Genomic DNA, 13,013 nt, shown 5'->3' with positions numbered 1-13,013 from the left:
GGGGGCAGGGGCAGGGGCGTAGGAAACCCAGCTGATCTGCAAACATACCCGGAGCCTGCAGCCTGTCTTTCCTCTGCTCGCCCAGATAGGAACCCTAGAGGCTTTGTGCTTGGAGGAACTTGGAGAGGCTCCCTCCTCAGCTCCGTGTGTCCTGTGAGCAAAACTGCAGTCCATGCAGGACCAATGGAAGCTGGTCCATCTCTTCTTGAAGCTGGCCCAGCTCTCATTGTCCATTACTTATTTTACATCCAGTAAACGTTCCCTTATATCTGATTCTACTTCCTCAGGTCCCATTCCCCAAAGAGGTGGAGAACACTGTCTCCATCCTCACAAATCTGGCCCCGACTCAGTCGGTAGCCAGGGGCCTGGCTCAGTCTCTTTTGTTCACTCTCTCTCCTGAACCCCTCTCCCCCAGGTAACTACCCCTTGTGTCGGTGGCCTGCCCTGGTCAGCCAGGGGCTGCCCAAAGGACTCCAATGGGGCCTGAAAGCTTTTCCTCACCTCCAGGGCAGAAGCGAAGGGCTGCCCATAAAGTGGGGAGGCATCCAGCCCCCACCCCCGGGCTTCCCGCAGCCTCACTGAGCATCCACCCCGCTGAAACCCCTGTACGCCCCTGGCCTCGGGCGCATTTCTGAGGGGCAGCTTTTATCTTCCTCTCTTTATCTCTTCGCTCTTTTGGTGGCCTTCCTGAGTCCCTCCTCCTCACCCCACTCAGGACACCAAGGAATAAAGGTTCTATCAAACAATCTGGCTCAAGATGCATGCGGTAAGTAAGGAGTGGGGTACATTGCAGTGGTTCTAAACCCTAACGGGGCTCAGCCATTACCCGGTGACACCATTACCTGGTGTCAGACCGGATTCTCTGGCCCCATGTCCCATGATTCTGAGTGGGTAGATCTAGAGTAGGACCTGCACCCTCACCCAAGGTCACATCTCTTATCTTCGAGCCCTGTGTTCAGCTGCACGGTAAGGGAACAGAGGGAAGAGATGAGGCCGTGCTCTTTAGGAAGTTCACCTGCTCTGCGGCTGCACACACATGAAACCACTTAGCATAGTCAGAGAGCACTGATTAAACCGCCCAGCACTAGGGGCAGTGAGTTGATTGCAGGCTTAGGGGAGGTGAGGGGAGCATTCGAAGGTGGCTTCATTGATGAGGCAGGACTTGGACTGGATCTGGGGTCCTGGCAGAACCTGACTTGATGAAGGCAGAAGCAGATGCATCCAGGCACGGGGACCGGGGCTCCACGGCTCTGGGGGAAAAGTGCCAACAGAGGTGTTTCAGACACCGTGGCAGGCTGATGGATGGACTATCTGAGGGATTAGCAAATGAAGAGGACACAGAGAAGGAAAGGACAGAGAAGAAGAAAGAGTGCTGATATGGTTTGGCTCTGTGTCCCCGTCCAAATCTCATCTCAAACTGTCATCCCCACATGTCAAGGGAGGAACCTGGTGGGAGGTGATTGGATCATGGGAGCAGTTTCCCCCATGCTGTTCTCGTGACGGTGAGTGAATTCTCACGAGATCCAATGGTTTTAAAAGTGGCAGTTTTTCCTGCGCTCACACTTCTCTTCCCTCTTGCCGCCATGTAAGATTTGTCTGCTTCCCCTTCCGCCGTGATTGTATGTTTCCCTGAGGCCTCCCAAGCCATGTGGAACTGTGAGTCAATTAAACCTCTTCCTTTTATAAATTAGCCAGTCTCGGATATGTATTTATAGTAGTATGAGAATGGACTAAGACAAGTGGACTCCCACAAAGCCTGGAACGAAATATTTCAAATATCTAGGTCAACCCTAAATTCTGAGTTCTGATACCATTTTTCTCTTTCAGTCATTAGGGTTCAAATATCTAGGTCAACCCTGAATTCTGAGTTCTGATGCCATTTTTCTCTTTCAGTCATTAGAGTTAGAGTGAAAACGTGCTCTCTAGGAAGTTCACCTGCTCTGCGGCTGCACACACATGAAACTACTTCCCAGGTTTGGGAAGAGGAGCATGGCCAAGAGTGGTCCTGGGCACTGGGACCTAGGCAGGGTATCCTGCAGCCCCAGACCACCCTTTGCTTGGCACCAGCCCCCACTGTCAGCCTTTCCTGCCAGGGCAGCTGACCTCCAACCACCTAAGTACTGTGTTGACCTACTGCTTATTTTTCTACTGAAGTGTTTCATCTTTTCTGATTGATTGATGTAAGTCCTCTCGCATTTGCATTCTCTCTCTCTCTCTCTCTCTCTCTTTCTCTCCCTTTCTCTCCACCCCCACAACTGCTTTCACTATTGTTGCCTGTTTCACTGTCTTGTCCTTTATGCAAGATTCTCATTCTTGCTGCTCAGGTGTAATTCCCTAGCAGTAAATACATTTAGGAGATTATATTGCACAGTGGTTAAGAGACTATGCTCTGCAGCTACTCAGTTTGGGTTCAAAGTCTGTCTCCACTATTCATTAGCTGTGTAACTTTGGGTGAGTTACTTAACCTCTCTGTGCCTCAGTTTCCTCACATTTGAAATGGGGATAATAATAGTACTTTCTTCATGCAGTTGTTGAGAGGATTAAGTGAGAAAATTGTCGTAATGTTTAGAATAATGTTGAACACATAATCAATGTTCGAGTGAGAATTATTACTCTAAAATGGAATATATTGATCCTTTGTTTGTCATTTGTTACAAATGTACTAAGAATCAACTGCCCTCTGGGGTCAGTGGCGACTGTTAACTGCAGGCTCTAAGTTTTGCTGAGCTTCAAAGATTGGGGTAGTTTTGCTTATGAGACAAAGCAGGGAAGAGCTGAACTGCTCTGCATAATAGAAAGGGAAGAATTTGGAAGTGGAGGACTTCTGGGAGGCAGAGTGAGGAGGAGAGATGGAAATGAGAGAGGAAGAGGTAAGAGTGAAAAACATGAGCAAGTTCCAGAATATGATGCTTCCCCAGGACCCTCAAACCTTCAGAGGAGCCCACTGGAGGCTTGGTGCAAGTGTGATTCTTTTGGTCTGATTTCTGCACCCCAGATGACATGAAGTGACATCAAGCCATAGAGCTGGGGGACATCAGAGCCAGTTATCCTTGGGTTTCCCTTGCTCCCTGAACTGATAAACCCAAACCATCAAGATGCCTAGGAGAACCAGGAGTTGCTATTTGGATTATGCAAATAATTTCGAACCCAGTTTACCATTAGGCTATGCATTTTTTCTATAATTATGGTGGATACTGTGATGTGCCTCCCAGATCTCCTTCTGGGACTGAAGAGCTTGCTCACCCAGTTGCAGAGAACGCTGCTCACAAAAAGTTCTCAGTGGTCAGCCAGCTTGCTCAAGATCACACGTGTAATAGCCATCCAATGTAACAAATTACTCCCAGGCAGAAGCCTAAAACATTTGTTATCTTGAAGTCTGTGGGTTGGGAACATGGGAACAGCTTAGCTGGGTGGTTCTGGTCTCTCATGAGGTAATAGTCAAGAGTTAGCCAGGGCTGCTGTCATCTGAAGGTTTGACTAGGGCTGGAGGATTGGCTTTTAAAGGTGCTCACTCAAATAGCTACAGGCACAAGGTCTTGGTTTCTCACCCCAAGGGGCTCTATGGAGGGCTATTTGTGTGTCCCCACAACATGGCAGCTTTTCTTCCTTCAAAAGGGAAGTCCAGGAAGAAGCTGCTATGCCTTTTATGACCTAGCCTTGGAAGTCACATGCCATCATTTCTGCCACATGCTGTTTGTTAGAGGTGACTCACAAAGAAGTCCAGTCCTCCTGCAAAGGGAGAGGAATTAGAGCTTCCCAATTTGTGGACATATTTTTAAACCACCACAACCCTGCATTCTTGGAGGAACCCATATATCCAATTTATGGTCACCCAAGAATGTAAAGGCCAGGGCCCTTCCCCCAACTCTGGACAACTCTGAAGAGCCATACCAGCTTCAGAGCTCCCTGTGGGGTCAGCTGAAGCCTTCATTGAGATACAACACAGCTCAACTTCCCACTGCCCAATCCTTCCTTTCCTTTCATTTCCTTCCTTCCTCCTTTCCTTTGCTTTCCTTTCCTTTCCTTTCCTTTCCTTTCCTTTCCTTTCCTTTCCTTTCCTTTCCTTTCCTTTCCTTTCTTCTTTCCTCCCTCCCTCCTTCATTCCTTCTTCCCTCCCTGCCTCCCTCCCTCCTTCCTTCCTTCCTTCCTTCCTTTTCTTCCTTCCTTTCTTCCTTCCTTTCTTCCTTCCTTCCTCCTTCCCTCCCTCCCTCCCTTCCTTCCCTCGTCCTTCCTTTTCACATGTGATGTTACCAAGAGCACCCTCTGATCAACCTGCTACCCTCTGATTTCCACCTCAGAGTCAGCTTCCTAGATAACACACCTGTAAAAATGGTGGTTGGGTTAATGTGCTAATGTATTTTTCTAGTGTTAAATCTAGCAATCGCTTTCTTTTTGGATTCTGCCCTGTGGGAGTGTTTAGAAAGGCCTTCCAATCCTGAGATGAGATAAATACCTAAATTTTGTTCTAGGTAATTTATTATTTCAAATATAATTGGAGGTTTTAGAACATGTCCCATGAGATTGGGATCTAATTTCACTTTTTTTCAATGTTTCATCAATTGTCCTAGCACCAGTTTTTTAAAATAAGTTTTCTACTGACTTTAAATAACACCTTTACATATGTACGAAATTCTACCATATAATTGAGTTGGTTTCTGAGTTTTTTATTCTGCTCTAAACTCCAGCCAGTTTTTTGATTGTTGTATTTTTGAGGTAGATTCTAATATCTAAAAGTACAAGCCATTTTTTTTCTCTTTCAATATTGTCATGAGTTTATTCTTTTAGGATAATTATAGAGTCAATTTGACAAGTGCTCCACCTCCCAAAACTGCACTGAGATTTTGATTGGAATGCATTAAATTTATTGATGTCAGTTCTTCCAAAATATCTTTATAATATTAAAACTAACTTCCCATCAAAGGACATATGCCTACTTATTAAAGTTTTGTTTGAAATGTTTTGTTAAAGTTCTTTCTGGTATGGTTGTGTGTATGGAAGGGTATACATGGGGAAGCATGTATGTGATCCTGTATGAGGGGTTATGTGCGTGTAGGATGTGTGCTCATGTGTGTTTACATGGATCTCATTGTGCTTATTAAGCTTATTGCTAGATATGTTATGGCTTTTGTTGCTATTGGTGATACATTTTTTTCTTCACTATGCCTCCTAGTTTGTTATTTTTAGTGTATAGGAAAGATTTGAGATATATGTATCTATTTTTGTTAATAAGCCACTGTCCCTTCTGTTTCTAATATTTTTCTAATTGCTTTGCTTTGGTTTTCTTAGGTAAACAATAATATAATCTGCAAATAATGACATTTTTCTCTTCCACTTCAATATTTAGACCAACAAAGAGGAAAGCATGACCCTCAAGAGGAAGAACACATATTTGCCTTGTGCTAGTTTTGTTTCCTTTTTGCACACAAGTAATATATGTACATAGTTTAAAATTTTTTTAATTAAACTGATTTGAAATGCAACCATCTATCTTAACATTTGTATTTTCTTTTTAGACTATTTTCTATGCAAATTTATATGTGTATATATTTTAAAATATGAATTTATAGATATAAAAGTAGACGTTATTTGTAACATGGATTTTAAACTTTCTGTATCATGAAGGCATTTTCAGGAACATAAATATATCTATACCATACTTTTATATTGCTGTTATGTCTTTGAATTGTAATTTATTCAATTAAGCTTCTATTTTAGGACATTGAAATTGTCTCCAATTTTTAGCATTCTAAATAGACTTACAATATACGTCCTTTTTAGAATAGTTTAATCACTGTGTCTTTCCCCTGTCTCAGTTAGGATAAATTCCTAGAAATGAAATTGGTGAGTCAAATGATATACATGTTCTAAAAAATATTTGATTTATGCCATATTGTACTACCAGCAGTTATAAGGGGATTTATAATTTTGTTTGTTTTGTTGGAGCTTGCCTCATCTTCACTCTCACTAACTGATTTTATCATTCTTTTTCATCTTTGCCTATCTGAAAAAAAAAGAGGCATCTTATTTCAATGTGAGTTTCTTTGATTACTAGGCAGATTGAATACATTCAGAAATTGTATCCTTCTTTTGAGACAAACTTACATAGTTGTCTAGATTTAGATTTTAAGAGGGGTGATTATGTAATTTTGTTATTAAATTTTCAGCATTCCATGCATATAAACAATATTAACCCCTTTTTGTTAGACATATGGCAAATATTTTTCATAGTTTATATTATGACATAATAGCCATATAAAATCACATAGTAAATATCTATGTATTCTGTCACATGGTCTTATGAAATATCAAGAACTTATCAATTCATCTCAGAAAAAAACTTTTAAAAAAAGCAGCAAAACATTTCCATTATAATTGATGTACTCTGTGTTCCTCCTCATAATTGTATTTCCGTTACTCCCCTCCAAATCTAATCACTATCCTAATATTTTTGTCTGTCATTCCCATGCATGTTTTAATAGCAATACAATATATATGTGTATCCATAAATGATGTATATGATACTGTTTTGTGTGTTTCATGTTTTGAAACATTACATAAATGAAATCATACCATAATTTGTGTCCTTCCGTAATTTGTTTTCTTCAACATTATGTTTTAGAAATGTATTCATATTGAAATATCAGCTTTAATTCATTCATTTTAATGGAGGCATTATACTCTATTTTATAAGCATACCATAATTTATCCCTTTTCCTGTATTAGGCACATAGGGTTTTTTCTAAATTTTTATTAGAAGAACAACATTGCAATGAACATTATTGTACATGACTCTTTATGCAAGAGTTTCTCCAGGCATATGCCAATATGTGAACTGTCTGCATAACTATGTACACATTTTCAGAGTTCCCAGATAGTGCCAAATAGTTCCCACAAGCAGTGGTACCATTTTACTCTCTTACAAATACTGTCTTTTTCACCCCAATTTCTAGTATTATCAGACTTTACATTTTGACAATGTTATGGGTGAAAAGTGGTATCTCCTTGTTTTATTTTTACATCTCCCTCATTGCAAGTGACTTTGGTTCTCTTTTCATGCACTCATTGGCCATCAGGGTTCCCTCTAAGGCAAATCCTCAAATGGTTTGCCAATTCTATTTTTCCTTCCCATTGAATTGCAGTATTCCTTTATAACTATACATGTTTCAGATTGTTCTACTGTCTGTGGTTGGCTTAATAAATTTGCATGGTGTCCTTGTCTCAAACTTTAATGTAATCTCACTTCTCAGTCTTCTTCTTCAGAGTTTGGGCTGTGTGTGTTTGTTTTAAATACGTCTTTCCTTACCCAAAGATCACAAAGATAGTCTCCTATACTTTCTTTTAAAAATTAAAAACTTTTGCTTTTCATATTTAGATCATTAATATACTTAGAATTTATCTTTTATATAGTGTGACATAGCGATTTAATTTTATTCTTTCCAGATGGATAACCTGCTCTCCCAGAACCATTTATTAAAGAGTTCATCCTTTGCCACTGGTAAGTTACTGCCTTTTCTGGCATATCAACTTTCTGTATCTGAGTGATTCTGTTTCTGTGATCTCTGTCCTGTCCGACTGCTCTCCTTGCCAGTTCCTCTTCCAATACTACATTATATGAATCAGACCTTTATGGTGTCTTGATGCATGATCAAAAAAGTTCCTGTGCAGGTTTTATTTTCCAAAGTTGTTTTTTAAAATGTAGTCAAATATAACATTTTCCCACTTATATTTAGTTTTGTGTTTGGAAAGGTATGCCCCACCCAAGATTGCATAAATGTCAGAGGGACAATGTATAAATAGTTGATAGCTTTTTCCATCCTTCTCTGTGCCAAAGACTATTCTGTATCTGTTTACTTAGATTCCTGATTCTTTATCATGTTTACAAAGAATTGGTAGAAAGAGCTGCAGAATCAGAAGGAGCTAGAAAAGAGGTAGGGAGACTTTTAAATAGAAAGAGAAATAATTCTAGTAAAAGAAAAAAGTCTATCTACAGGAGAGGAAAGAAGAAGACAGACTTGAGCCATGAATTCTCAGTTTCAGAAGAAGTTTTGTTGGAAGTTTAAGGGTGGAATAAGGACAGAATTTTGTAGCTACCAGCTGCTATGCATGTGGAGGACACAGAGAATCGCAGAGATGTGGGGGAAGTTTTTTAAACGTTTTGTGGTTCATCAAGAATGTTCTTCTCTTATACATGTGTATACTATCACTATAGCCCATTGGTGTTTACTAGAGAGAGAAAAGATTTAAAGGTCTTTCAACTATGTTTTTCTGTATGACAGTTTGACTGTTATTCTGTATAGACTGTTTGACTCTTATTCCATGTTAAGACTGAACTGTAAGCTGCCCAGGTTTTATTTCAATAAGTAAAATTCACCCATTTGTTTTTCAATCTTTCATAATTCAATTCACAATTTAATATGTAACAAATGCACATAGTAGAAAAGAGATGTCCCTCTCATGCCTGCTCTCCAGTCTCCAATTTGTCTTCTTCAGAGGCAAATTGGATGACCAGTTTCTTAGGTAATTTTCAGATTTTTTTTCCACATAGAATGATGCACTATATAAAGTGTTTTATACTTTGTTTTTGTCTCCACTGAACACTTTATTTGGAGATCATTCGTCATCAGTGATGCATAAAGGTCTTCCTTGTCATTTTGAAGAACAGCATCATATTTTATTATATGGACACAGCAGTGGATTTATCCAGTCCTTTTGTAGTGGGCCTTTAAGTTTGTCCAGTGCTTTACTGCTGTAACTGGTATGTTGAACAAGCATGACTCGTGACATCATCAAAAGACAACTTTTTCTTCTATCATTGCTTTACAAGTATTTCTTTAGGATAACACTTCCTGCCTTTGTTTGAAAATATTGGCTTTTCTCATGATTTTTCGCTTTTAGTCAGAAACACAGCATCAATTCAGAAGTTAGATCTATTCCTATGTAATAAAACACTGAACTTGACTTACTGTTACATCTTTCCCCCTCTGGCAGGAAACCTGCAGTGGGGAAAGGGGCTTGTCTACCTGCCTCTCTTCCCTGCATCATCCCCCCACTAGTTGCTGTTTCAATGCCCAGTGAGGGTCAAGGTGGGACTGTTGGGGAGTGAGCAAGGAAAGGTGAAGGGATGAAATTGTTGTCATTTGGCTGAATGATTTTGAGTTCTCTGCTTCTGACGGATGGCTCATGCTGCCTCCCTCTCTTATGGAGCTTTTTGGGGGTTTTGGAGGCAGCTCTTCCCTACAGTTCTTCTGACCTGTTCCTGATGGTCTTTTGGGACTCCTTGGCATGGGCATGTGGAGCTATCTCTAACCTTGCTCCACCAAATTCTTCTTGGTCTTATTGAACCAGACCCAGGGAAACCTCGGGCTGGTCCTCCCTTGGGCACATGGCCCATATCTGGTCTTGGAAACACTCATATGTCCCTTGACGTAGGTGTCCCTGGTCCCAATACAGCAGTGATTGCAGGGCTCTGCCACTAAAAGTACGAGACAGCCCTTCTCTGTCTTCTGGATTTCATAGAAGAGTCAATCCCTGGCTCCAGGCCAGTTTAGCACCCTCAAGTCCAGTGTGAGCATTGGTCTTCTGTGTCTCTCACTGCTGGAAGTTCCTCTTGAACTTATCCAAGAGATTCTGTGCAATCCCCCTTCCTAGTTGTCGTGGTAGGCTCCCACGCTGCTCCCTGAAAGGTAGAGTGAGTAAGGACCCCATAAAAACAGCTCTAAAGAATTCCTTCCCCAAGTCTCCCACCCTGGCGGTCTCTGACCTTGTTTTCATCCTTGATCTGGCTGAGTAGCCCAAGAATCATTGCACAGATTCTAGGCCAAATTCCTTTGTCCATCTACAGTAACAGAGGGAGTCTGTGACACATTTCACTCTGGTGTCCTGAGCCAAGAAGATTTCCATACTAGTATCTTGTTATAATATCATAAATAACACTGCCATTAATATTCTTGTCCAAAGATATTTGTGCACATGGACCAGTATATCTACATGAATTGCCAGATGAATTAACAGAAAAGAAATGGTAGGGCCAAAGTGTATGAGCATCCTTCTATTTTACTAGATATTGCCAAATTGCCATCCAAAGAGTTACACAAATTTTCTCTTTACGAAAAATGTATGAGTACCTGTTTCCCATCCCCTTGATTAGCTTCATATTTACATCTACCTGGATTTATTCTGATATAAATCATATTTTAACTCCTCACATATACTCCAGTCCCACATATATTAAACAGTAAATTCAAGTGTATTTACTGAATAAATGTATCTTTTCCCCACTGAAATGCCACTTTGATCTGGCAATACATTCTTGAATATTTCTGGACTTTTTCTGGGCTTTGTCTTTTGTTCCAACTGATGTGTTTTGTCTATTCCTGTCCTAGTTCCATATGATTGTGATTATTGCAACTTTATTGTACATTTTAATATTTGGTAGGAAAACTCCCATTTCATTACTCTCCTTTTTTAAAAATTCCCTAAATCTTTTCAAAATGTATTCTTTCAGTGATTTGTAGAATCAATTTGACTAGCTCTAAAAAAAATCCATATGGATTTCTATGAAGATTATAAAAAATTTATAATTTGTGGGAAATTGGAAACTTCCCAGTATTAAATGTTCCCAAATGAGAACATAATAGTCTCATTAGTTATTTTTTAAATTTTTATCATTCAAATGAGCTTTGTAATTTTATTTATACAATTTATTCCTGTCTATTTCTATAAACCTAAATATGTATGACATTGCATGTTTGTTACTATTGTATTAAATCTCTTTCCCATTTTCAGTTACCATTGACATATAAAAATCTTATTTTTGAACAATCTTTCTAGTCATTTTTAGCTTGTTTTCTTGGGCTTTCTATTTTCTTTTTTTTATTATTATTATACTTTAGGTTTTAGGGTACATGTGCACAATGTGCAAGTTTGTTACATATGTATCCATGTGCCATGTTGATTTCCTGCACCCATTAACTCGTCATTTAGCATTAGGTATATCTCCTAATGCTGTCCCTCCCCCCTCCCCCAACCCCACAACAATCCCCGGAGTGTGATGTTCCCCTTCCTGTGTCCATGAGTTCTCATTGTTCAATTCCCACCTATGAGTGAGAACATGCGGTGTTTGGTTTTTTGTCCTTCCGATAGTTTACTGAGAATGATGTTTTCCAGTTTCATCCATGTCCCTACAAAGGACATGAATTCATCATTTTTTATGGCTGCATAGTATTCCATGGTGTATATGTGCCACATTTTCTTAATCCAGTCGTTGTTGGACATTTGGGTTGGTTCCAACTCTTTGCTATTGTGAATAGTGCCGCAATAAACATACGTGTGCATGTGTCTCTATAGCAGCATGATTTATAGTCCTTTGGGTATATACCCAGTAATGGGATGGCTGGGTCAAATGGTATTTCTAGTTCTAGATCCCTGAGGAATCGCCACACTGACTTCCACAATGGTTGAAGTAGTTTACAGTCCCACCAACAGTGTAAAAGTGTTCCTATTTCTCCACATCCTCTCCAGCACCTGTTGTTTCCTGATTTTTTAATGATGGCCATTCTAACTGGTGTGAGATGGTATCTCACTGTGGTTTTGATTTGCATTTCTCTGATGGCCAGTGATGATGAGCATTTCTTCATGTGTTTTTTGGCTGCATAAATGTCTTCTTTTGAGAAGTGTCTGTTCATGTCCTTTGCCCACTTTTTGATGGGACTGTTTGTTTTTTTCTTGTAAATTTGTTTGAGTTCATTGTAGATTCTGGATATTAGCCCTTTGTCAGATGAGTAGGTTGCAAAAATTTTCTCCTATTCTGTAGGTTGCCTGTTCACTCTGATGGTAGTTTCTTTTGCTGTGCAGGGGCTTTCTAAATAGGTAATCATATTATCTGTAAGTAATGATAACATTAGTAACTCCATTCTAACATCTATACTACTTATTTGAATTTTGTTTAATTCCCAAGGTTTTCATGGCTACCACAAAATTAAATTTGTAAAAGTCACATCTATTAATGTCCCCAAATCTTGACAAAAGTTGTGAGGATACATGCCAAAATGTTAACAGTAGGTATTTTGTCATAACTTCTGTATTTTGGTAATATTTACAGTAAGTATCAGCAAAGTCAGCAAAACTAAATTCTGCAATTAATTTGAGTCTATATTTTTGTAGTTATCCAAGTCAAGAATGAAAAGAGTATCTACTCTTCTAGTGATGATGAATTAACAGAGATAGTATTTGCCCTCCAACCTTAAACAATTAGAAGTTGAAATAAATGAAATGACTATTTTTAGATATTGGACAATAGGCAGCTGAGCATTATGATTCCTGAAGAAAGAAAAACAAATGACGAGATCCCTATGATTGCACTGGGCCTGTAGGCATCTCCAGACCATCGAACAGGGAAGGGATTCCAAGATGTGAATGGCAGTCTCACAAAGTTTAGGAAATAATTACCAGGTGTAGTAAGCCATGTAGCAAAAGAGCATGAAGGATATACATAAAGGTCCCCTTCAGTCTTTGATGAGATACTAAGGTCGTTATAGAATGAAGTTTCACGAGACTGGGAAAAGAATAATCAGGGAACCACAAGCTGAACAATTCTAAGAGATCTAACAGGGATGGGAGATTCCTTATTGAACATGCAAAGCATTCAGTAGAGATCCTGAAAGAATCACATCTTAGTAGTAGGACTAAGTTAGCCCTAAAGGCCCACCAGAAAAATGCTTAACAATAGTCTGTGAAAAGATAAAACTGAACCACTAGTACCTTAACTACCTACTATAACAAAGCTCAATGCTATTTAAAGGCAGACAACAAAATCCACTCTCAACAATGTATCAGCACTGATACATTGCCCAGCCTCCAATTAAAAATTTTTAGACATGAAAAGAAGCAGAAAATATAATCCATAACCAGAAAAGAAATCACTCAATGGTGACATAGGTTTAAAGACCCAGAAGGTATCGATGATGGAATTGTCAAAGATTGCTTAAGCAGCTATTATGAATATATTCAAAAAT

The 13,013-nt window shown here is 39.5% G+C and overlaps 1 long non-coding RNA gene across 1 annotated transcript in view; it reads left to right on the top strand.

The window, feature by feature from the left end:
• The first annotated feature begins 1,528 nt into the window (after positions 1–1,528).
• LOC129462725 (uncharacterized) overlaps positions 1,529–13,013 on the top strand; it is a 116,459-nt gene continuing 104,974 nt past the window's right edge. Inside the window, exons 1-2 of the long non-coding RNA XR_008650932.2 lie at positions 1,529–1,656; positions 7,441–7,495. This is a non-coding gene — a long non-coding RNA (uncharacterized lncRNA). The remainder of the gene's footprint in view (positions 1,657–7,440; positions 7,496–13,013) is intronic.

This window comes from Symphalangus syndactylus, chromosome 14 (assembly GCF_028878055.3).
Source record: "Symphalangus syndactylus isolate Jambi chromosome 14, NHGRI_mSymSyn1-v2.1_pri, whole genome shotgun sequence".
Classification (NCBI taxonomy): domain Eukaryota; kingdom Metazoa; phylum Chordata; class Mammalia; order Primates; family Hylobatidae; genus Symphalangus; species Symphalangus syndactylus.
The sequence above is the reverse complement of the archived record's forward strand: the minus strand, read 5'-3'. Positions and strand labels throughout refer to the sequence as shown.